Source organism: Ambystoma mexicanum, chromosome 8 (genome assembly GCF_040938575.1).
Source record: "Ambystoma mexicanum isolate Mex_15411 chromosome 8, UKY_AmexF1_1, whole genome shotgun sequence".
NCBI classification, from domain to species: Eukaryota; Metazoa; Chordata; class Amphibia; order Caudata; family Ambystomatidae; genus Ambystoma; species Ambystoma mexicanum.
In genome coordinates, this window is record NC_090929.1 from 830,875,315 (window position 1) to 830,895,094 (window position 19,780).

Consider the following 19,780-nt stretch of genomic DNA (forward strand, 5'->3'; position numbering starts at 1 on the left):
CATAATTGTTGAGTTGTGAGAGATATCCCCTCTACCGTTTGTTTAGGCAGTGATATTCTCAATCGATTCACAATTAATTTGGACCTAATTAATAACAAATCCTGGTCCTGACTACAGGTAACCCCATTGGCTTTGATAACACTGAGAAAGCATTCCGGTCAGCTCAATTGCTGCCATATGTGGTTGAAGTTCAAGTGAGAGAAGAGGTTACCATTCCAGGACAGGTGTGACAATTTCCAATTCCTCTAAAAATTAAGCAAGGACAAAACCTCATAAGTTTGAATAATCATCTCCAACAGCAAGGTTTGTATTTACATCAGACACCCCTAGTTGACCTAGAACATGACACCATTCGAATATTGGTGGATAACAGCGACCTTCGAAGTATCACTTTGGGTGCAGACACCTTTATTGGAATGGCGGTTGATGTCCAACATCATTCTATTGATTTAGGTAATGAGATCATTGGACCAATTCCAAATGACTGCTTACATTCAGACAATGGCATCTCTCCAGAAAAGATGTTCACCAGGTAAGGGGGGAATTTCTTGGTGTACTCGTCCTGCCCTTCTGGTGTGGAAGAGGTGACCTGTGATATCAGGAACAATGAGGTGGTATTCCGAGTCAACAGTGACTGCCTCCCATCCTTGGTACCTCCCGTCCAGGCCAACACCATCACAAGAGAGCTCTCAACCCAACTGGAGTTTATTGCCGAAATTGCCAAGCTCCACGTCTTGCCAGGCTTTAAGCAGATGGTCAAAAAGTTGAATTAATCTTGCTGATGCCTGTGAGACCGAGGACCAAAAACAGAAGTTGAAACAGTTGTTTCTGGATTTTCAGGCTATCTTTGCAGTGGATTTATATGATTGTGGACACACAGAGAAACATTCAACCTCCATACCTACTGACCCTGAGATGCCTCCAGTATTTGTGAAGCAATACCCGTTACCTCTCACATCTATGGAGTCAAGCACAGAGATTATTATAAATGTAGAATCCTGTGGGATAATTTGTCCAATCCACACTACCTTTAACAACCCGGCACTTGTGATACTCAAACCCAATGGCTAATGGAGACTTTGCGCAGACCTAAGGGAGTTAAATAAATGGGTCCACATGTCAAGTTGGCCCCTTCCCTACATCGAACAGGGACTGGCTCAGATCCAATGGTCTAAGGGGTATACCGTCATTGACCTGACCAACAGTCACTGGACAGTACCCATGAGTAGGGAAGACAAGTACAAGCTTGCCTTTACCTTCAGGGGGCATCAATATATGTGGACCTGAACCCATTTTAGATACATAAACTCCAGCAATTAATTTAATATCTTCCTACAGAAGACCATGCCCGCTTTGGGTGAACGTGGAAACACTTGCCTATTTAGAGGATGTCTTAATCAAGAGCTCAACTGTGGAGGAACACATAGCTGAACTATGCTATGTTCTAACACAGTTGCAGGAAGCCAGAGCAAAACTGTCCTTTCAGAAGGCACAGTGGTGTACGACCCGTGTGAACAACTTAGGGCATGAAATCACACTTAAGGGTCTCAGTCTCCAGGCCTTGAGCTTCAATTAAAAATATAAAGAAATGTTGCAAGAGAGATCTGAACTTCAGGGATTTACAGATAACACAACTAGTGGAAATTACATGTACAGTCAGGTCCCCATTAACTGTGCAATTTGCTTCAAACAAAAACCTTTGAAACCCAGGAGGGGAGGGCATGATCATGGGCCAGCCAGATGTCCTGATCATGTCATAGAAGGGAAGTTAAACCTAACAGTTAGTGGGGGTTCTATGTCCCAATCGGCTCACCCTGCATTCAAATTAAAGGATATAAGAAGCATGTTGGGACCTTGTAGTACAAATGGTGTGTGATGGATACAAATTTAGTTATGAGAAAAATGATGATGCCTGCCTTTTCATAATTCCAGGGGAAAAGAACGTTTTTGTGATGATCGGTTATGGAAGTAAGTTTTGAATCCGGAAATGGCAGATTTGCGACTATTTTGGCTTATGAGCAAATCACAAAAAAGTATAGCTCCAGCCAGGAAGGGCGTGCCAAAATAAAATGTATATTGTCCGACTCGCTAAAAAATGTAGAATCTAAAGATATATAGATGTATGCAGTTATCTGAAAAATCAGGTTAGCTGGCAAGTTGTGAGATGTTTAAACACAAAAAGGTAAACCCACCTGTCATTTTTGGATGATGTATTTTTCCTCCTCCCTCAGCTTCCATAACCCATACCTCCCAACTTCTGGCCCTATCAGCAGCCAGTGGGTGTTTTGGTGGGAGTTGAAGGGAGAAAAGTGGCCAATCTGGAGTGTAGTAAATTTGATAGTAATGGAGTGTCACCAGCCCTATAAGAGCTCAGATTTCTATCTGAGAGGGACTGACTTATTGAACTTTTTTGACATTTGAGTCTTGGTACCTTTCTTTGGACTTTTTATGTATCCCTTGACTTTCCCACTATATTGCTGGAGGTAGTCTGCTTCTGCATTCTTGCAGAGAAATAGCAGAGGTTCAGAAGAGCTACCAAGGCTTTGAACAATGCATGGGAGACAGAGACCGGGAAATCTAGAAGTTAGCTGGGCCTGCCATTTGAGGAGCGTGTGGAAGTCTCAGTGCTGCGGATTACCCTTGACCAAGGCTTTTTGACCAGATCTGTGCTGTCCTCAGAGGAGCCCAACTGTTTTACTGGATGACCCATAATCAAGGTCTCCCATTTAATTAGTTAATCTGACGGTCAACAAAGCGTTGGGGGAAATCGGCCTCCCTTAATCTCTATCTCTCATAGTGAGTAGGGGGTGGAACTGGGGAGACCCTTGGCAAATTTTATCAAATCCAACTCCATTTATTTCCACCATAGAAAATCACCCTATCCATTTACATTGAATTGTGTTGGGAACAGCCTGCCTTAATCCTTTCCATTAAATTGTGGGCATGGGGGAAACTGTGTTGATCCATAGCGCATTGAACGGAAGTTAAATCAATTAATTCCCATATAGGAAATCACATGTTGAGTGTTGTTAGAGTTTGAAACTAACAAAGTTCATACCCAGTGTGTCAGAGCCGGTATAGACAATAAAATGCTTGGGTGACTCTACCTTTCTGAACCCCCTATCTTCTGTAACGAAGAAGGATGTCCATAATCACTTAATAAGTAACCCTAAAATGCTGCTACTCAAGTGAATATAGAGGGTGCAAAACAAAATTTCCCATTTATTTACTTGCATCCCAAAATGATTTCCCAAAGCTTTGCCTTTCATGCAATTAAAAAGCCCACAATGATTTTCCAATTGAGTTCCTTTCTTGACTTTGCCTTTCAGATAAAAAAAAAAGGATTTTGCTATTGTATTCCCACTCCCTGTAACTTGCCTTCAGATCAGAGGGGTCATCTCTAATTGATACCTGGGGTACGGTTTGCGGGAGAAAGGAGTATTGTGCCAAACTAAGCAATCACTGTGTGTTTTGTATGTTTCCTATTGGTTAATGTGCAAGAAATCTGATGTAACTTGTGACTGACAACTTCAAAATGTTACTTGTGTGTTCTAGTATCTGTCCGTTCATTAGAAATATAAGAAGAAATTTGAATTTGTGATATTGATTATGGCAAAGCTTTGGTTGTTGGTGTTTAAGTTGCTCGTCTTGTTTGTCAAACCTTAAATAAATACATATTGTTACTATACACCGGCCTGGTTCCTAGCTCATTGGTGGTACTGGGGGTATTTGTTGGGGTGATGCGAGACAGGTTGGAGGCCTCACTAAAGTTTAATCTGTATAAGCGCTTTGAGTGTGTGCCACCTTGCTTGCGGGGGGAAAGGAACTCCCTGAGTTGAGAGTGACCACCTAATATTACGTGACAAAGTGCACTTTGCACTGTTCTGTAAATCAGGGTGTTTGTTGGCACTGCAAAGTCACTTTGCACCAGTACAAAGTCACTTTGCACTGCGCTAAAAATTCCATAAATCAGGCCCTGTATGTTTTGGGTTGAAGGGTTCCAATGTGAGGTGGGAGTACTACATGAGACCATCCTTTATCACTTGACACGTTGCAAGTCTACTGCATCTGAATGGAACTATGACCTACGACATATAATTTGCCAAGCTGGACACATAACTAGTCCCTTGCATTTGTGCTGTCTCCAGTCCACCTCTTAGCTCCCATTCACATGCATGAATACCATAGGTAGCTTACTGGAGCACTACAGCCCTCCTAACTCCCTATCTTGGCCTAATGCGCACACGCATTCTACTCCTTCTGGCAATTTGCCCATACATTGGATTTTGGTCCATCATTCTGGACAACTCAGATCACTCAGCTACACCAAAGGCAAAGCTCCAACTGATCCTCAAGGTATGTAGTCAAACATCACTTCACTGTACACCAACCACATGCACAGCCACCCAATCACACACATTCACCTTGATACACCAGACTAACACAAAGCACAACATCTCTGCCGTAGAAGGCAGTTATGACCTACAACACAAATGTGGTCTAGCTGGACACATAAAGAATCTCTTGCATTATAATGCAACAATGACATACGAAAGAATAATCAGTCTAGCTGGACACATACGGAGCCCTTTGAACGTATGCACTCTCCTGACCACCTCTCAGCACCCATCCACATGCCTGACCACCATGGGTAGCTTACTGGGGTGTAGCCAGCCCACCTAAAGAACCGATTCATGGAAAAGTATGCAGAGATCCCACAAAGGGCACGTGCCTAGAGCGCCTCTGTGCGAGGGTGCGCACAAAGGTTTTTCTGCGTGATCCATGCATCCATGGAATTGTTCATGCAAAGTGACAGTATGCGCAAGTCTCAGCAGGAATGCCCCCTACATGCCTCCAAGCATAGCAAAAAGACCAGCTACAGCTAGCTTTGCGTGCTCCTCAGGCACACACACATGCACCCTTGAAACAGTGCATGTGGTCCCCTGCAACCAGGTCTGCACCCCCGTAACTATTACTGGCACCCTGAGTACAAAAATCTTCATGTGAACCCCCGTAAACTGTTCATGCTCCCTGCTACACAGCATATGTGCACCTCTAAATATGTTCTGAACCCCGTCTGTGTGCACGCAACCCTAAATCCAACATGCAATCTCACTGCACAGAGGTGATTCCTATGCGAAAGTGTCTGTATGCCTATCTTCGCATGGCAGATAGACTGAGGGCTTTGCGTGGGGCTTTCCCCGATGAGAGCTTGCACGGTCAGATCCATGAATACGGTTTGTTCCATGCATTTGTGGGTGTGCGTTGGACTGCCTGCGGCCTGTCCCCCGTAAAGCCCACATTTTCCCATGTTCTTCCCCATTTTGTGGGTTCCGATCCCTACTCTGGCCTCTGAGCAGGCCACACCCACGCTTTGTGAAGTGTCTCGCACAAGGTGATCGACTGCACACAGGGACATGATGAGCCTGTGTGAATTCCCCGAAAAGTACGAAAAAGTTCTGTTCAGTAGATTCCATGAATCGACAAACAGGATTTTGCACAGGGTTTTTCGTGCAGGATTTTGCACGGGGTTTGTCGTGCAAAGTCCCTATTTAACACACAGAAAATTCCATGAATCAGGCCCAAAGTCACTATCTTGGACTAATGCAAATATGCATTCTAATTCTCACCGACATTTTTTTCCCATAGACTGGACTTCGGTGCCCTGAGGGCGTGTACCCTGACAAGCGCTGAGGCCATACTAATGGGATACAGGTGCAACATAAATGACAAACTACTACTACTACCACATTTGAATTGCATTAACTTTTCAATCAATCTGTGTAAGATTCTAAAAACATTTAAGACATACCTTCTTATTTATTCATATTGCTGCTCGTTTAAAAATATACCCTTTCCAAGTTTGCCAATTACAATTGCGTGGTGACTGGGTAATTTTCCACTTTCTCAGAAGTTCTGTTTTCTCATGCCCCACCTTTTTCGGAAGACAAAAACTGTCTATGTCGTTTAACCTTTCATACACATACCTTGCTTCCAAAATAGTTGCCAGACATTTGATTTTCAGTTTGACGCCCAGAATCATTTAAATAAATCGACACAGTGCCGTGCAGTATTGTTTACCTGCTCCCTCTCAGATCTGGCTTTCGAATTATTTGTTCTTTTTTTCTCTTTTTTGCAGGTTCTCAGAATTTGGTAAAAGAATCATGGCTGCAGAGTTACTCAGGATAAGAAAATGTCTTTAACACGTAAGTTTTCCAATACAGAGTAACTGCAGCCTTCAAGGAAGAGCGTGGAAAGAAAGTGAGGTGAAAACTTGAAGAAAAACCTTCAGGTACGTAAATGCTGATTAAAAGTCTTCTTTTATGAAGTGTTAAGTTTGTTTGTTAATTAAATACCGTTTGTGTTGTCTGCCGTATCAGGAAAGCTGAGGAGAAGTACCTTCGGAAGATGCGGTAGCTGCAGAAGAAATGGCTGACTGAAGATGCTGTGGCTGCAAGTGAAATGTCTGACTGAAGATGCTGTGGCTACAAACGAAAACTGCTGGCTGAAGATGCTGCGGTTGCGAGTGAAACTTCTGACTGAAGATGCTGTGGCTACGAACGAAGACTGCTAACTGAAGATGCTGTGGCTGTGAGTGAAACTTCTGACTGGAGATAGCCGCTTCGGAGATAACTTCGGTCAGGTAGGTCTTTTCTATTAACTATATATATTCTGTAGTTTTCTATGAAGCTAATGTCTCTATTTTCTCCTTTTACAGGTTCTGTGAGGAGAAAGGGTGGTAGCGTTACCCGCTGTTAGCGGAGCAGACGCAAATCGCGTGTTCCAGCAGAGGCAGGGCTTAAGTAGCTCCCACTGCAATATGCATAGAACATGCTGCAATTTGTAAATGGATCTTGCAGCGGCCATGTTTAGTGTATGAAAGTACTGTAAATCATCACATGAGTCTAGGAAAGCTTATGTTGTGAATGGTGTAAATGCCATATGTGCCAGGCTAACGCCCTCCTTTGACCTGTTGACTGATATAATGTTCCCTGACTAGCCTGAATACCTGAATGAGGACTATGCTCACTGACTGGGATCATGACAATTTCCCCCCTAGGACCCATTCCCAAGGATGGATCCTCTAGCCCTGGCTTAGTGGGGTGGTTCTGATGAAACATCTGAAGCAATTTAGGGGCATGAATATTTAAACTAGGTTCCCAAGTCCTGTCCTGTTGACCAAACCCTTTCCAATCAACTGGGTAGAATAATTTCCTTTTGACACTCTTGGAATCTAAGATTTCTTTCATTAAGAATTCTGGTTCACCTTCTATAAGTAGGGGTTTTGGTAATAGTTGTCTGCTCCCCGGATTCATTGGTTTTAACAAAGAAACATGCAATACAGGATGAATTTGCATGTGAGATGGTAGGTTCAATGTTACTGCTACAGGATTGACAATGGTCAGTCAGAGAATGGGCTGGAATTTACGTGGGATCTTAAGTGCAATGTGTTTAAAAGACAACTATACCTTGTCTCCCACTTTATGCTCTGGAGATTTTCTTCGAAGTTTATCTTCAAATTTCTTTTGGCTTTCCTTTGCTATAGTTAAAGGTTTCAGGACCTCTCTCTGTACCTGGATAATGCTAATGAAGATTATGTACTGCTGGCATCTCTAAGGATTCTGTTAGATCGAATGTAGAGGTTCGAGGATGTGAACCGTTAAGGATGTAGAAAGGGTTATAACCTGTGGAAATGTGTTCAGAGTTATTATAAGCATACTCTGCTACTCAAAGGACATCCACCCAAGAACTATCTACCTGGTGGAGAAGACATTGAATGTATTGTTCTAGAGTCTGATTGATTATCTCAGTTTGACCGTCAGTTTGTGGGTGGTGGCTCATAGATAACCGTACTTCAACTTTAGCCAACTCACAACATTTCCTCCAGAATTGAGATACAAATTGACTCCCTCTATCAGAGATCACTGCAGATGGAAATCCATGAAGATGCACACTTTGTTCTAGGAACACCTTTGCTAACACTGATGACGTGGGAAGCCCTTTGAGGGCAATGAAATGAGCCATTTTGTAAAACAAGTCCACCACTACAAAGATTGTGTTATAACCTGAACAAGGGGCTAACTCAATAATAAAGTCCATAGAAATAGTATGCATGGTGCTGGTGGGAGCAGTAACAGTTGAAGTAGTCCTGCAGGTCTCTGCTTTGAGCTTTTATTTTGAGGACAAATACCACAAGTTTGAACGAAATCTATCATATCCTTACACCATGTGTCTTGATCTTGGCTGTGGTTTTAGCGATTCCAGAGTGGCCTTCTAGTGTGGCTCCTTGGTAATTTACCATGACCTTCTTTTGTAGCTCCTGATTTGGTAGGTAAAGACAACTCTGGAAATAAGGTAAACCTTCTTGAATGATAAACATTGGTTCTTTTAACTTCCAAGCGTCTAACTCAGGTGGTCATGCTGAGGAGAATCTGTGACTGTAGGTCTTCTTCTGAAGATCCAGTTACTCCCAGCACCTTCTCTTCTGGAATTATGTTTATTGGATCTGAAGTACTTTGGACCTCTTCTTTCTCTCCAAACTGTGACAAGGCATCCGCTTTACCATTACGTACTCCTGGACGGAAAGGTGTAACAAAATAGTATTCCACAAAAACAATGACCACCAGGGTTGTCGGGATGATTGAGCCTTTGCATTGCGTAAATATTGTAGATTTTGGTGATCTGTGAAAACTGTGACGGTATGCCGGGCCCCTAAAATATGGTGTCTCCATTCTTTGAAAGCATTTTTTATTGCTAGTAATTCCTTATCTGTGATACTGTAATTTAACTCTGCTGTTGAAAACGTCTTTGACCAGAAGTCCACTGGATGCAGTTGTCTGGTTTCGGTATCTTTCTGAGATAATACAACTCCCATTGCAGCACTGGACGCATCCGTTTCTATTACAAACGGTAGTTCGGGTTGTGGGTGTCTCAAAATGGGAGCAGTGGTAAAAAAATGTTTACGGTCTGGAAAGCCTCTTCCGCTTCCTTGGTCAAGGAGAATGTCTTGTGCTTTCGCAATAACTAAGTTATTGGATGGACGAGATGGGAAAATCCTTCAACAAAGCGTCTATAAAAATTTGAGAATCCTAAAAAACTTTGGTCTCCTTTCACTGACATAGGGGAAGGCCAATTCAGAACTGCTTCAACTGTTCGATTATCCATTTGAATTCCCATTGGTGATAGGATAAATCCCAGAAATTCCACTGAGGTCACACGAAAGGAGCATTTCTCCAGCTTGACAAATAACTTGTGTTGCCGTAGCTTTGTACATACTGCCCTTACATGAGTTATGTGCTCTTGGGCCGAGCTTGAATAAATTAGAATGTCATCGAGGTACACTACAGCATGGATATCTAGCAATATGCGTAAAACATAATTCATAAAGTTCTGAAAAGCTGCTGAAGCGTCACATAAGCCGATGGGCATAACTTGGTACTTGTATAAGCCGTATTTTGTGTGGAAGGCGGTTTTCCATTTATCCCCTTCTTTGATTTTCACTAGGTGGTAGGCTCCTCGAAGCTCCAGTTTAGTAAAAACTTTGGTATCCTTAACTTGGTCCATTAACACTGGAATGAGTGGAAGGGGGTACCGGTTCTTAACTGTGATCTGGTTTAGGGCACGATAGTCTATGTAAGTACGGAGGTCCCCTTCCTTCTTAGGCATGAAGAACAGAGGAGACGCCATGGGGGACTTAGAGGGCCAAGTAAAACTTTTGGCAAGGTAGTTATCCAAATATGTCTTCAAGTGAATATTTTCTTGTTCGGTTAAAGCATAAATTCTACTGCATGGGGTTTTCGAACCAGGGATTAAATCAATTTGACAATCATATGGCCTATGTGGAGGCAAAATGTTGGCCTGTTCTTCTTCAAAAACTTTTTGAAAATCCTGATACTCTGGTGGAAGGGTTCCTATTTATCCTAAGGTGGGTTTGTCTCTTGAAACCGTTTGAACTTCTCTTCCAAATGTTCCGTCTTGAACATAGCAGGAGTGTTTGCATTGTTCGGTAAATACTAAGGTTCTGGCTGTCATGAAATCGCACTACTGCCCCCTTTGGACCTCCTGGTCCGTTCAACAACACACCCGAATGCTCCCAACACCCTCTCAACATGGCAGACACAGTTCCTTGATGAGCGGTATAGTTTCAAGCGCGCCTAGATAAGCGCCACACTCCTGCGGATCTGCGCGTGTCAATGCGCTCACGATTCCTTGTTCGAGTGTTGATCCTGGCGCTCGCTCCTAGGGAATTACTTACCTATTGTGTCTTCCTGTTCCTCAGCTGCTGTGTCTTCCGCGATTCTCCATCCAGGACTGCTCTTGTGGTTGCCTCGGACCGCTTGCTGCCTGCCCAGGGTTTCTGGCCTTCCAGAACTCAAGTGCAACCGCGGCACTGCGTCTGCGACTCTTCACCCAGGACTGTACTCGCAGTTGCCTCGGACCACTTGCCGCCTGCCCAGGGTTTCCGGGCTTCTGGACCTCAAGTGTAACCGCGGAATCGCGTCTGCGACTCTCCACCAAGGACTGCTCTCGCGGTTGTGTTCAGACCGCCTTACCATTTGCCCAAGATTTCCGGGTCTCCCGGATCTCACCTGCAACTGCAGCACCGCGACCGCGACTCTCCATCCAGGACTGTTCTCACGGTTGTCTTCGGACCGCCTCACCACTTGCCAGGATTTCCGGAGGCTTCCGGACTTCGACTACAACTGCGCTACCCGCATCCGCGGATCATCTTCCTGGACTGCTCGCAGTTACCATCGAACCGCCACATGTGAAGCTGAACTCTAGTTACCTGCCACAGACAGCGTGGCGTATGCAGAGACCCGTCCTTTTCTCCATGAGACCCGCAGCTCTAGGAAACGCGTGCAGACAGATCCAACAGGAAAGAAGTCTACCAAACCTAAACAGGTGAGCCTTCATACCAGTCGTGACAGTGACAGTTTGACACAACAATCATCTAACAAGGCAACAGAGATGAAGCCCACCATGCAGGATCTCTTGCGTGGCAAAGAAGTACAGAATCTCAAGGCAGAGAACGCCGCCCTGAAACAACTGGTTCTATCGTGATATTCGGCCTATCAGGAGAGCGCTTCCACAAGTGGAATAGTGGACAAACATGATGGTTCCCCTAAACTGCTCCATCCATTCTTGTATTCCTGTCTAGTGCACTTCACATTTAAGCCATACTACTTTTCCACCCCTAGAACTAAGGTGGGGTTTGTCATAGCCCATCTTACTGGCAATGCCCTGGCTTGGGCCACTCCATTGGTTTCAGCAGGTGATCCTTGGTTGGATAATTACGACGGCTATATCAAGGCCTTCATGGAGATGTTCGATCGTCCTGACCAGGTGGATACAGCACAGGAAAAGCTACTGGAGTTCCACCAAGGATCTCAGGATATGTTGTCCTATGCTACCAGGTTTAAACAACTTGCCAAGGAAGCTGAGTGGTCTAACGAGGCATGCTTTACCCTGTTTCGTCGTGGCCTCAATGACAAAGTAAAGGATGAGCTAGCCAGAATTGCCCGTCCAAGTTCCTTCCAGGCCCTTATAGATTTATCCCTACAAATTGACTTTAGCATCCAAGAAAGAACAGCAGAAAGAAAGAAAACGTGAAACTGCCCTCCCAAGATCTCTCCCTTTGCTCCTGCCACAAAGGAACACCCTCCTACTGATCCCAAACCCATGCAGTTGGGAGCGATTAGAGGCCCTATCTCAAGCCAGGAAAGAAGCCGCAGATTTTGCAGTGGGTTGTGCATGTACTGTGCTTCAGACAAGCATCTGGTTAGAAATTGTCCAATAGCACCACCCAGGCGGTCGGGAAACGCCAGCTCCCGATCCTGAATGGAGCCCAGCTTTGGGAGACCAAGGACCGCTCCATCCCTCCGATCCTGGAACCTTCACAAAGGTGTAACCTGGTAGTCCTTGAAGTCACTCTACTCTCTTCCATCGGAACCCCACAGACCGTTCTGGCCTTGGTTTTCTGTGGCGCTATGGGTATATTTATGGACGACCAATGGGCATCCAGGCATGGTATACCCAGGGAAAAAAAGGTTATCATCCAGACAGTAGAGGGAATTGATGGCTCCCCCCTGTCCTCAGGACCTTTCACCCAACAAACCAGGAAGATCACGCTTTCTATCCACAACCACCAAGAAGTCATACAGTTCGACATAATCAGAGCCGCACACTATTCAGTGGTCCTAGGCATGCCTTGGTTGAAGAAGCACAACCCATACATCAGCTGGTCATCACATTGTTTGTCTTCTGTTACCTATCCAGACGCTCCCAAGGTTGACCAAAGGGACAATTCTTCTCTGTTCATCTCAAATGTCAATCATGTACCAGAGATCTATCAGCAATTCTCTGACGTCTTCTCCTCTGCCATTGTTCAAACCCTGCCTCCACATCGGCCAGAAGACTGCGCCATCGATACTGAGGAAAATGCTGTAATTCCCTTTGGCAGGATGTTTATCCTATCAGAACCTGAAAAGAAGGCCCTAAGAGAATATTTGGATACCAATCTTGCTAATGGCACCATCCGTCCTTCCAAGTCTCCCGCAGAGGCATCCTTATTTTTTATACCAAAGAAAGACACAAAGGAGCTACGACCCAGTCTAGATCATAGGGGTCTAAATCAATGTACCCGGAAGGACAGATACCCCTTACCACGGATATCTGACATCTTGGAAGCACTCAGGGGCACTGTAATTTTTACCAAGTTAGAATTGAGAGGAGCCTACCATCTGGTACGAATAAGGGAAGGTGATGAATGGTAGACCACCTTTCGAACAGCATTCGGACATTTTGAGTATCTGGTCATGCCCTTTGGACTTGTCAATGCCCTGGCCGTCTTCCAGAGATTTATGGAATCGAGTTTTTTTCTGATATGCTTTTTCTCTCTGTTATTATGTACCTGGATGACATTTTGGTGTATTCCAAAGACCCCACACAACACCAAGAACATGTTTCTACCGTGCTACAATGACTCAGAGAACATCATTTATTAGCCAAACCTGAGAAATGCACATTCCATGTTTCTATGGTACGTTACCTACGATTTGTTTTAAACGCTCATGGGGTGGCTATGGATCCTGTCAAAATCGAAGCCATCATATCCTGGCCAGTTCCCTGCTCTGTAAAACAAGTCCAATCCTTCCTGGGCCTTGCAAACTTTTACAGGAAGTTTATACCCTCCTTTTCAGCCATTGTTCAACCAATCGTGAGTCTACTTAAGAAGAATACCCCCTTTCTATGGACCTCTTCTCAGGAAGCCGCCTTTGTTAAATTGAAGGAAATGTTCACTCATGAACCCATCTTAATACAGCCTGACGTTACAAGACTCTTTCTAGTAGAGACAGACGCCTTTGAATTCGCAATTGGTGCAGTGTTGAAACAACAAACCCAAGACGGGTTCGAACTTCCTGTGGCTTACCTATCTCGGACTTTGCTCCCGTGCGAAATCCACTATTCAGTCCTAGAAAAAGAACTGCTTGCCATTCGCCAAGCCTTTAAAGACTGGCATCATCTCCTCCTGGGTGCTACCCATCCTGTACAAGTGCGAACAGACCACAGGAAACTGCAAGTCCTTCAATCCATGTAGTGCCGGAACAGCCGACAAGAGCGATGGGCCTTTTTCTTTGTTCAATACCAATTCCATATATCTCACATTCCAGTGAACTCAAATATCACCGCAGATGCCTTGTCCAGAAGTCCTGACTACCCTATTCAGGAAAGGCCCACCCTGCCTAAAATGTTTCCCAGCACTGTGGTCATCGCTCAAGCATCCGACATCTTGGAGTCCATTAAGACTGAGACTACAACCTCAGACCTTAGGAAGGACTTCCAAGGACACAATCCTTGGGGTCTTGAATTCAAAAGCGGATTCCTTTTTCGGAAAACCCAACTAGTTGTACCTACCCAATCGTTACAAAGGTGCATTTTGCACTTTTGCCATGACACCTATTACTCTGGACATCGTTGGGTCAGCGGTACCCTTCTTTCCATTCAACAAAACTTCTGGTGGCCCAAGATGCTGAAAGACATTCAGATATATGTCCGGGCATGTGCTGTCTGCAACCAGAGCAAGGCCGATAACAAAAGACCCGCAGGTCTACTTTTCCAACTAGATCTTCCTTCCCGACCCTGGGAAGCCATAGATACGGATTTCGTCGTAGACCTTCCCCCTTCCAGGGGACATGCAGTTATAATGGTAACCATCGATCTCTTTTCTCACATGACTCACTTTACACCATTATTAAAATTGCCTTCAGCTGCAAAAATGGCCGGACTCTTTGTAAAACACATCTTTCGTCTTCATGGACTACCATCCAAAATCATCTCTGATCAAGGACCGCAGTACATCTCCAAGTTTTGAAAAAACCTCTGCAAGGTGTTAGAAATTCAATGAACGCTTTCATCTGGATACCATCCCCAGACAAACGGCATTACAGAGAGGGTAAACCAGACCCTCGAACAATACCTATGCTGTTTTTCCACTAAGGTTCAGGACGACCTTTCAGTGCTCATACCAGTCGCAGAATTTGCTTACACTAACTCTGAACACTCTTAGATAAAGACCAGTCCATTCTTTTGCAACCTAGGTTTTCATCCTTCCGTGCTTCCTTCAGTACTGACTTCTCCAAGCCCTGTTCCTTCTGTCGATTCCTCGACTGCTCAGTTGGTTTCAGTACACCAAGAAGCATTGAACCATCTGTCCCAGGCTAGGGAAAACATAAGAAGATTCGCAGACTCCAAAAGACGCCTTGCTCCAGAGTATAATGTTGGAGACAAGGTCTGGTTGTCTTCCCAGTATTTACCAGTATTTACCCAGACACTTAAGACCAAACAAGCTGGCACCTCGTTACCACAGCCCCTCCGTTGTGTCTAAGAAAATCAATCCAGTGGCCTATAAATTACGATTGCCTACAACTTGGAACAGAATCCATCCTGTTTTCCATACTTCCTTGATAAAGCCTTATCACCACTCTACAAGGAATGCTCCCCGTCCCTTTCCTCTACTAGTCCAGGATCAGATTGAGTATGAAGTCTCCCTAATTTGCGATTCCAGATACAGAAGGGGAAGATTACAATACTTGGTGGAATGGAAGTGCTATCCACCCAGTGATCGTACCTGGGAACCAGTCTCCAATGCCCCCAGACTGGTGTAATGATTCCATCGATTACATCCTGGAAAACCAGGGGGAACGAGGCTTCGGAGGGGGCATACTGTCATGAAATCGCACTACCGCCCACTTTGGACCTCCTGGTCCGTTCAACAATGCACCTGAATGCTCCCAACACCCTCTCAACATGGTGAACGCAGTTCCTTGATGAGCGGTATAGTTTCAAGCGTGCCTAGATAAGCGCCACACCCCTGCGGATCTGCGCGTGTCAATGCGCTCACGATTCCTTGTTCAAGTGTTGATCCTTGTGCTCGCTCCTAGGGAATTACTTACCGATTGTGTCTTCCTGGTCCTCAGCTGCTGTGTCTTCCGCGACTCTCCATCCAGGACTGCTCTCGTGGTTGCCTCGGACCACTTGCCGCCTGCCCAGGGGTTCCGGGCTTCCGGGCCTCAAGTGCAACCGTGGCACCGCGTCCGCGACTCTCCATCCAGGACTGCACTCGCGGTTGCCTCGGACCGCTTGCCGCCTGCCCAGGATTTCCGGGCTTCGGGGCTTCCGGACCTCAAGTGCAACCACAGCACCACGTCCGCGACTCTCCACCCAGGACTGCTCTCGCGGTTGTGTTCAGACCGCCTTACCATTTGCCCAGGATTTCCAGGTCTCTCGGACCTCAGCTGCAACTGCGGCACTGCGACCACGACTCTCCATCCGGGACTGTTCTCGCAGTTGTCTTCGGACCGTCTCACCATTTGCCAGGATTTCCGGAGGCTTCCGGACTTCGACTACAACTGCAGCTACCCGTGTCCACGGGTTCCCTTCCTGGACTGCTCTCGCAGTTACCATCGAACCACCACACGTGAAGCTGAACTCTAGTTACCTGCCACAGACAGTGTGGCATCTGCAGAGACCCATCCTTATCTCCACGAGACTCGCAGCCCCAGGAAATGCGGGCAGACAGATCCAACAAGAAAGAAGTCTACCAAACCTAAACTCATACCAGTCATGACAGTGACACTGGCATGCCAATCAATCTGTGGATTATGTTTCCCAAGCTATGTAATTCCTAACCTTACTTTAAACTATGGAGCACTAATTAGGTCAAATGAGATATTTTCTCGATGTCCCTCCTGGCAAAGCAAAGTGCAAACTACAATACTTGGTGGAATGGAAGTGCTATCCACCCAGTGATCGTACCTGGGAACCAGTCTCCAATGCCCCCAGACTGGTGTAATGATTCCATCGATTACATCCTGGAAAACCAGGGGGAACGAGGCTTCGGAGGGGGCATACTGTCATGAAATCGCACTACCGCCCACTTTGGACCTCCTGGTCCGTTCAACAATGCACCTGAATGCTCCCAACACCCTCTCAACATGGTGAACGCAGTTCCTTGATGAGCGGTATAGTTTCAAGCGTGCCTAGATAAGCGCCACACCCCTGCGGATCTGCGCGTGTCAATGCGCTCACGATTCCTTGTTCAAGTGTTGATCCTTGTGCTCGCTCCTAGGGAATTACTTACCGATTGTGTCTTCCTGGTCCTCAGCTGCTGTGTCTTCCGCGACTCTCCATCCAGGACTGCTCTCGTGGTTGCCTCGGACCACTTGCCGCCTGCCCAGGGGTTCCGGGCTTCCGGGCCTCAAGTGCAACCGTGGCACCGCGTCCGCGACTCTCCATCCAGGACTGCACTCGCGGTTGCCTCGGACCGCTTGCCGCCTGCCCAGGATTTCCGGGCTTCGGGGCTTCCGGACCTCAAGTGCAACCACAGCACCACGTCCGCGACTCTCCACCCAGGACTGCTCTCGCGGTTGTGTTCAGACCGCCTTACCATTTGCCCAGGATTTCCAGGTCTCTCGGACCTCAGCTGCAACTGCGGCACTGCGACCACGACTCTCCATCCGGGACTGTTCTCGCAGTTGTCTTCGGACCGTCTCACCATTTGCCAGGATTTCCGGAGGCTTCCGGACTTCGACTACAACTGCAGCTACCCGTGTCCACGGGTTCCCTTCCTGGACTGCTCTCGCAGTTACCATCGAACCACCACACGTGAAGCTGAACTCTAGTTACCTGCCACAGACAGTGTGGCATCTGCAGAGACCCATCCTTATCTCCACGAGACTCGCAGCCCCAGGAAATGCGGGCAGACAGATCCAACAAGAAAGAAGTCTACCAAACCTAAACTCATACCAGTCATGACAGTGACACTGGCATGCCAATCAATCTGTGGATTATGTTTCCCAAGCTATGTAATTCCTAACCTTACTTTAAACTATGGAGCACTAATTAGGTCAAATGAGATATTTTCTCGATGTCCCTCCTGGCAAAGCAAGGTGCAAACTACAATACTTGGTGGAATGGAAGTGCTATCCACCCAGTGATCGTACCTGGGAACCAGTCTCCAATGCCCCCAGACTGGTGTAATGATTCCATCGATTACATCCTGGAAAACCAGGGGGAACGAGGCTTCGGAGGGGGCATACTGTCATGAAATCGCACTACCGCCCACTTTGGACCTCCTGGTCCGTTCAACAATGCACCTGAATGCTCCCAACACCCTCTCAACATGGTGAACGCAGTTCCTTGATGAGCGGTATAGTTTCAAGCGTGCCTAGATAAGCGCCACACCCCTGCGGATCTGCGCGTGTCAATGCGCTCACGATTCCTTGTTCAAGTGTTGATCCTTGTGCTCGCTCCTAGGGAATTACTTACCGATTGTGTCTTCCTGGTCCTCAGCTGCTGTGTCTTCCGCGACTCTCCATCCAGGACTGCTCTCGTGGTTGCCTCGGACCACTTGCCGCCTGCCCAGGGGTTCCGGGCTTCCGGGCCTCAAGTGCAACCGTGGCACCGCGTCCGCGACTCTCCATCCAGGACTGCACTCGCGGTTGCCTCGGACCGCTTGCCGCCTGCCCAGGATTTCCGGGCTTCGGGGCTTCCGGACCTCAAGTGCAACCACAGCACCACGTCCGCGACTCTCCACCCAGGACTGCTCTCGCGGTTGTGTTCAGACCGCCTTACCATTTGCCCAGGATTTCCAGGTCTCTCGGACCTCAGCTGCAACTGCGGCACTGCGACCACGACTCTCCATCCGGGACTGTTCTCGCAGTTGTCTTCGGACCGTCTCACCATTTGCCAGGATTTCCGGAGGCTTCCGGACTTCGACTACAACTGCAGCTACCCGTGTCCACGGGTTCCCTTCCTGGACTGCTCTCGCAGTTACCATCGAACCACCACACGTGAAGCTGAACTCTAGTTACCTGCCACAGACAGTGTGGCATCTGCAGAGACCCATCCTTATCTCCACGAGACTCGCAGCCCCAGGAAATGCGGGCAGACAGATCCAACAAGAAAGAAGTCTACCAAACCTAAACTCATACCAGTCATGACAGTGACACTGGCATGCCAATCAATCTGTGGATTATGTTTCCCAAGCTATGTAATTCCTAACCTTACTTTAAACTATGGAGCACTAATTAGGTCAAATGAGATATTTTCTCGATGTCCCTCCTGGCAAAGCAAGGTGCAAACTTCAGTACACTTCATCACTGGTACGGATATCAGTTGAGTGCCATCCACTGGAGTGGCAATTTCTACCACAGCCTTTGGGTGCATACCAATACCCATCTTGCCTGCTAGTTCGTAATCCATGTAGTTCCCAATCACACTACTGTCCACATATGCTTCCAGAGCATACATCTTGGAAGGTTGAAGGTCACTACTTAAGATAGCTGGAACAACGAAATGAGAGATTTGAAATTTCTTCTTCTGGCTCGAGAAGTCGACCTCTACACTTGTCGGGCGTTGGAGTTTTCCGTCAGTTCATTTTTTATTATATTCCTGTCTGACTTGTCTATGGATCCCACTGGTTTCCACACCGGTTTCACTGGACAATTACGCAAGTGATGACTGGCTGAACCACAATTGAGGCATACATTCTGTTGTCTTCTTTTGTCTCCTCTTTCTCTCTTTCTTCTTTAGAAATGGGACCCTGAACACCCCCTAACTGCATTGGCTCAGGGTGACTTTCAGTCACTTGACGAGTTCCACTATCTTTTGTACGAACATCTAGAGATCTAGTCTCTGATCTGGCCCTATAAGAGCGCCGGTCCTGCAGTCGGTGATCCAGTTGTACAGTTAGGTCAATGAATTTGGCACAACCTGTAGGAGGGTTCACTACTTGCTCCAATATGTCGTTGAATTCCCCTCGTAATCCTTGATAAAACAGTGTTATTCTCTTCTCCTCAGGCCAATTAGTCTTTGCTACTAGTCGATTAAAGGAAGCTATATAAGCTAACAATTCTTGGTTACCTTGGCGTAAAGAGAGCAGTTCATTATCTAAAGCCTGTCCCTGAGCATGATGGCAAACAGTTTCTCTAACTCCTGCTGAAAACCAGGGAAATGTCTTAATAATGGGACATCTCGATTGACTAAGGGTATGGACAGTCGGCAGCATGTCCATCCAGATATAATAACACAAATGCCACCTTAGCCTGATCTGAAGGAAAGACCGCGGGTCTACACAGAAAGCGTAAATTACATCAGTTCATAAAATCTGCAAAATGCCTTGGATCCCCGCAAACCTTTCGAGGGTTGCTAGTGGAATGTTCCCTGGTAAAACTACCTGTAGAGGAGGACTGGGAGTGGACATGTGACCCTGTGGAGC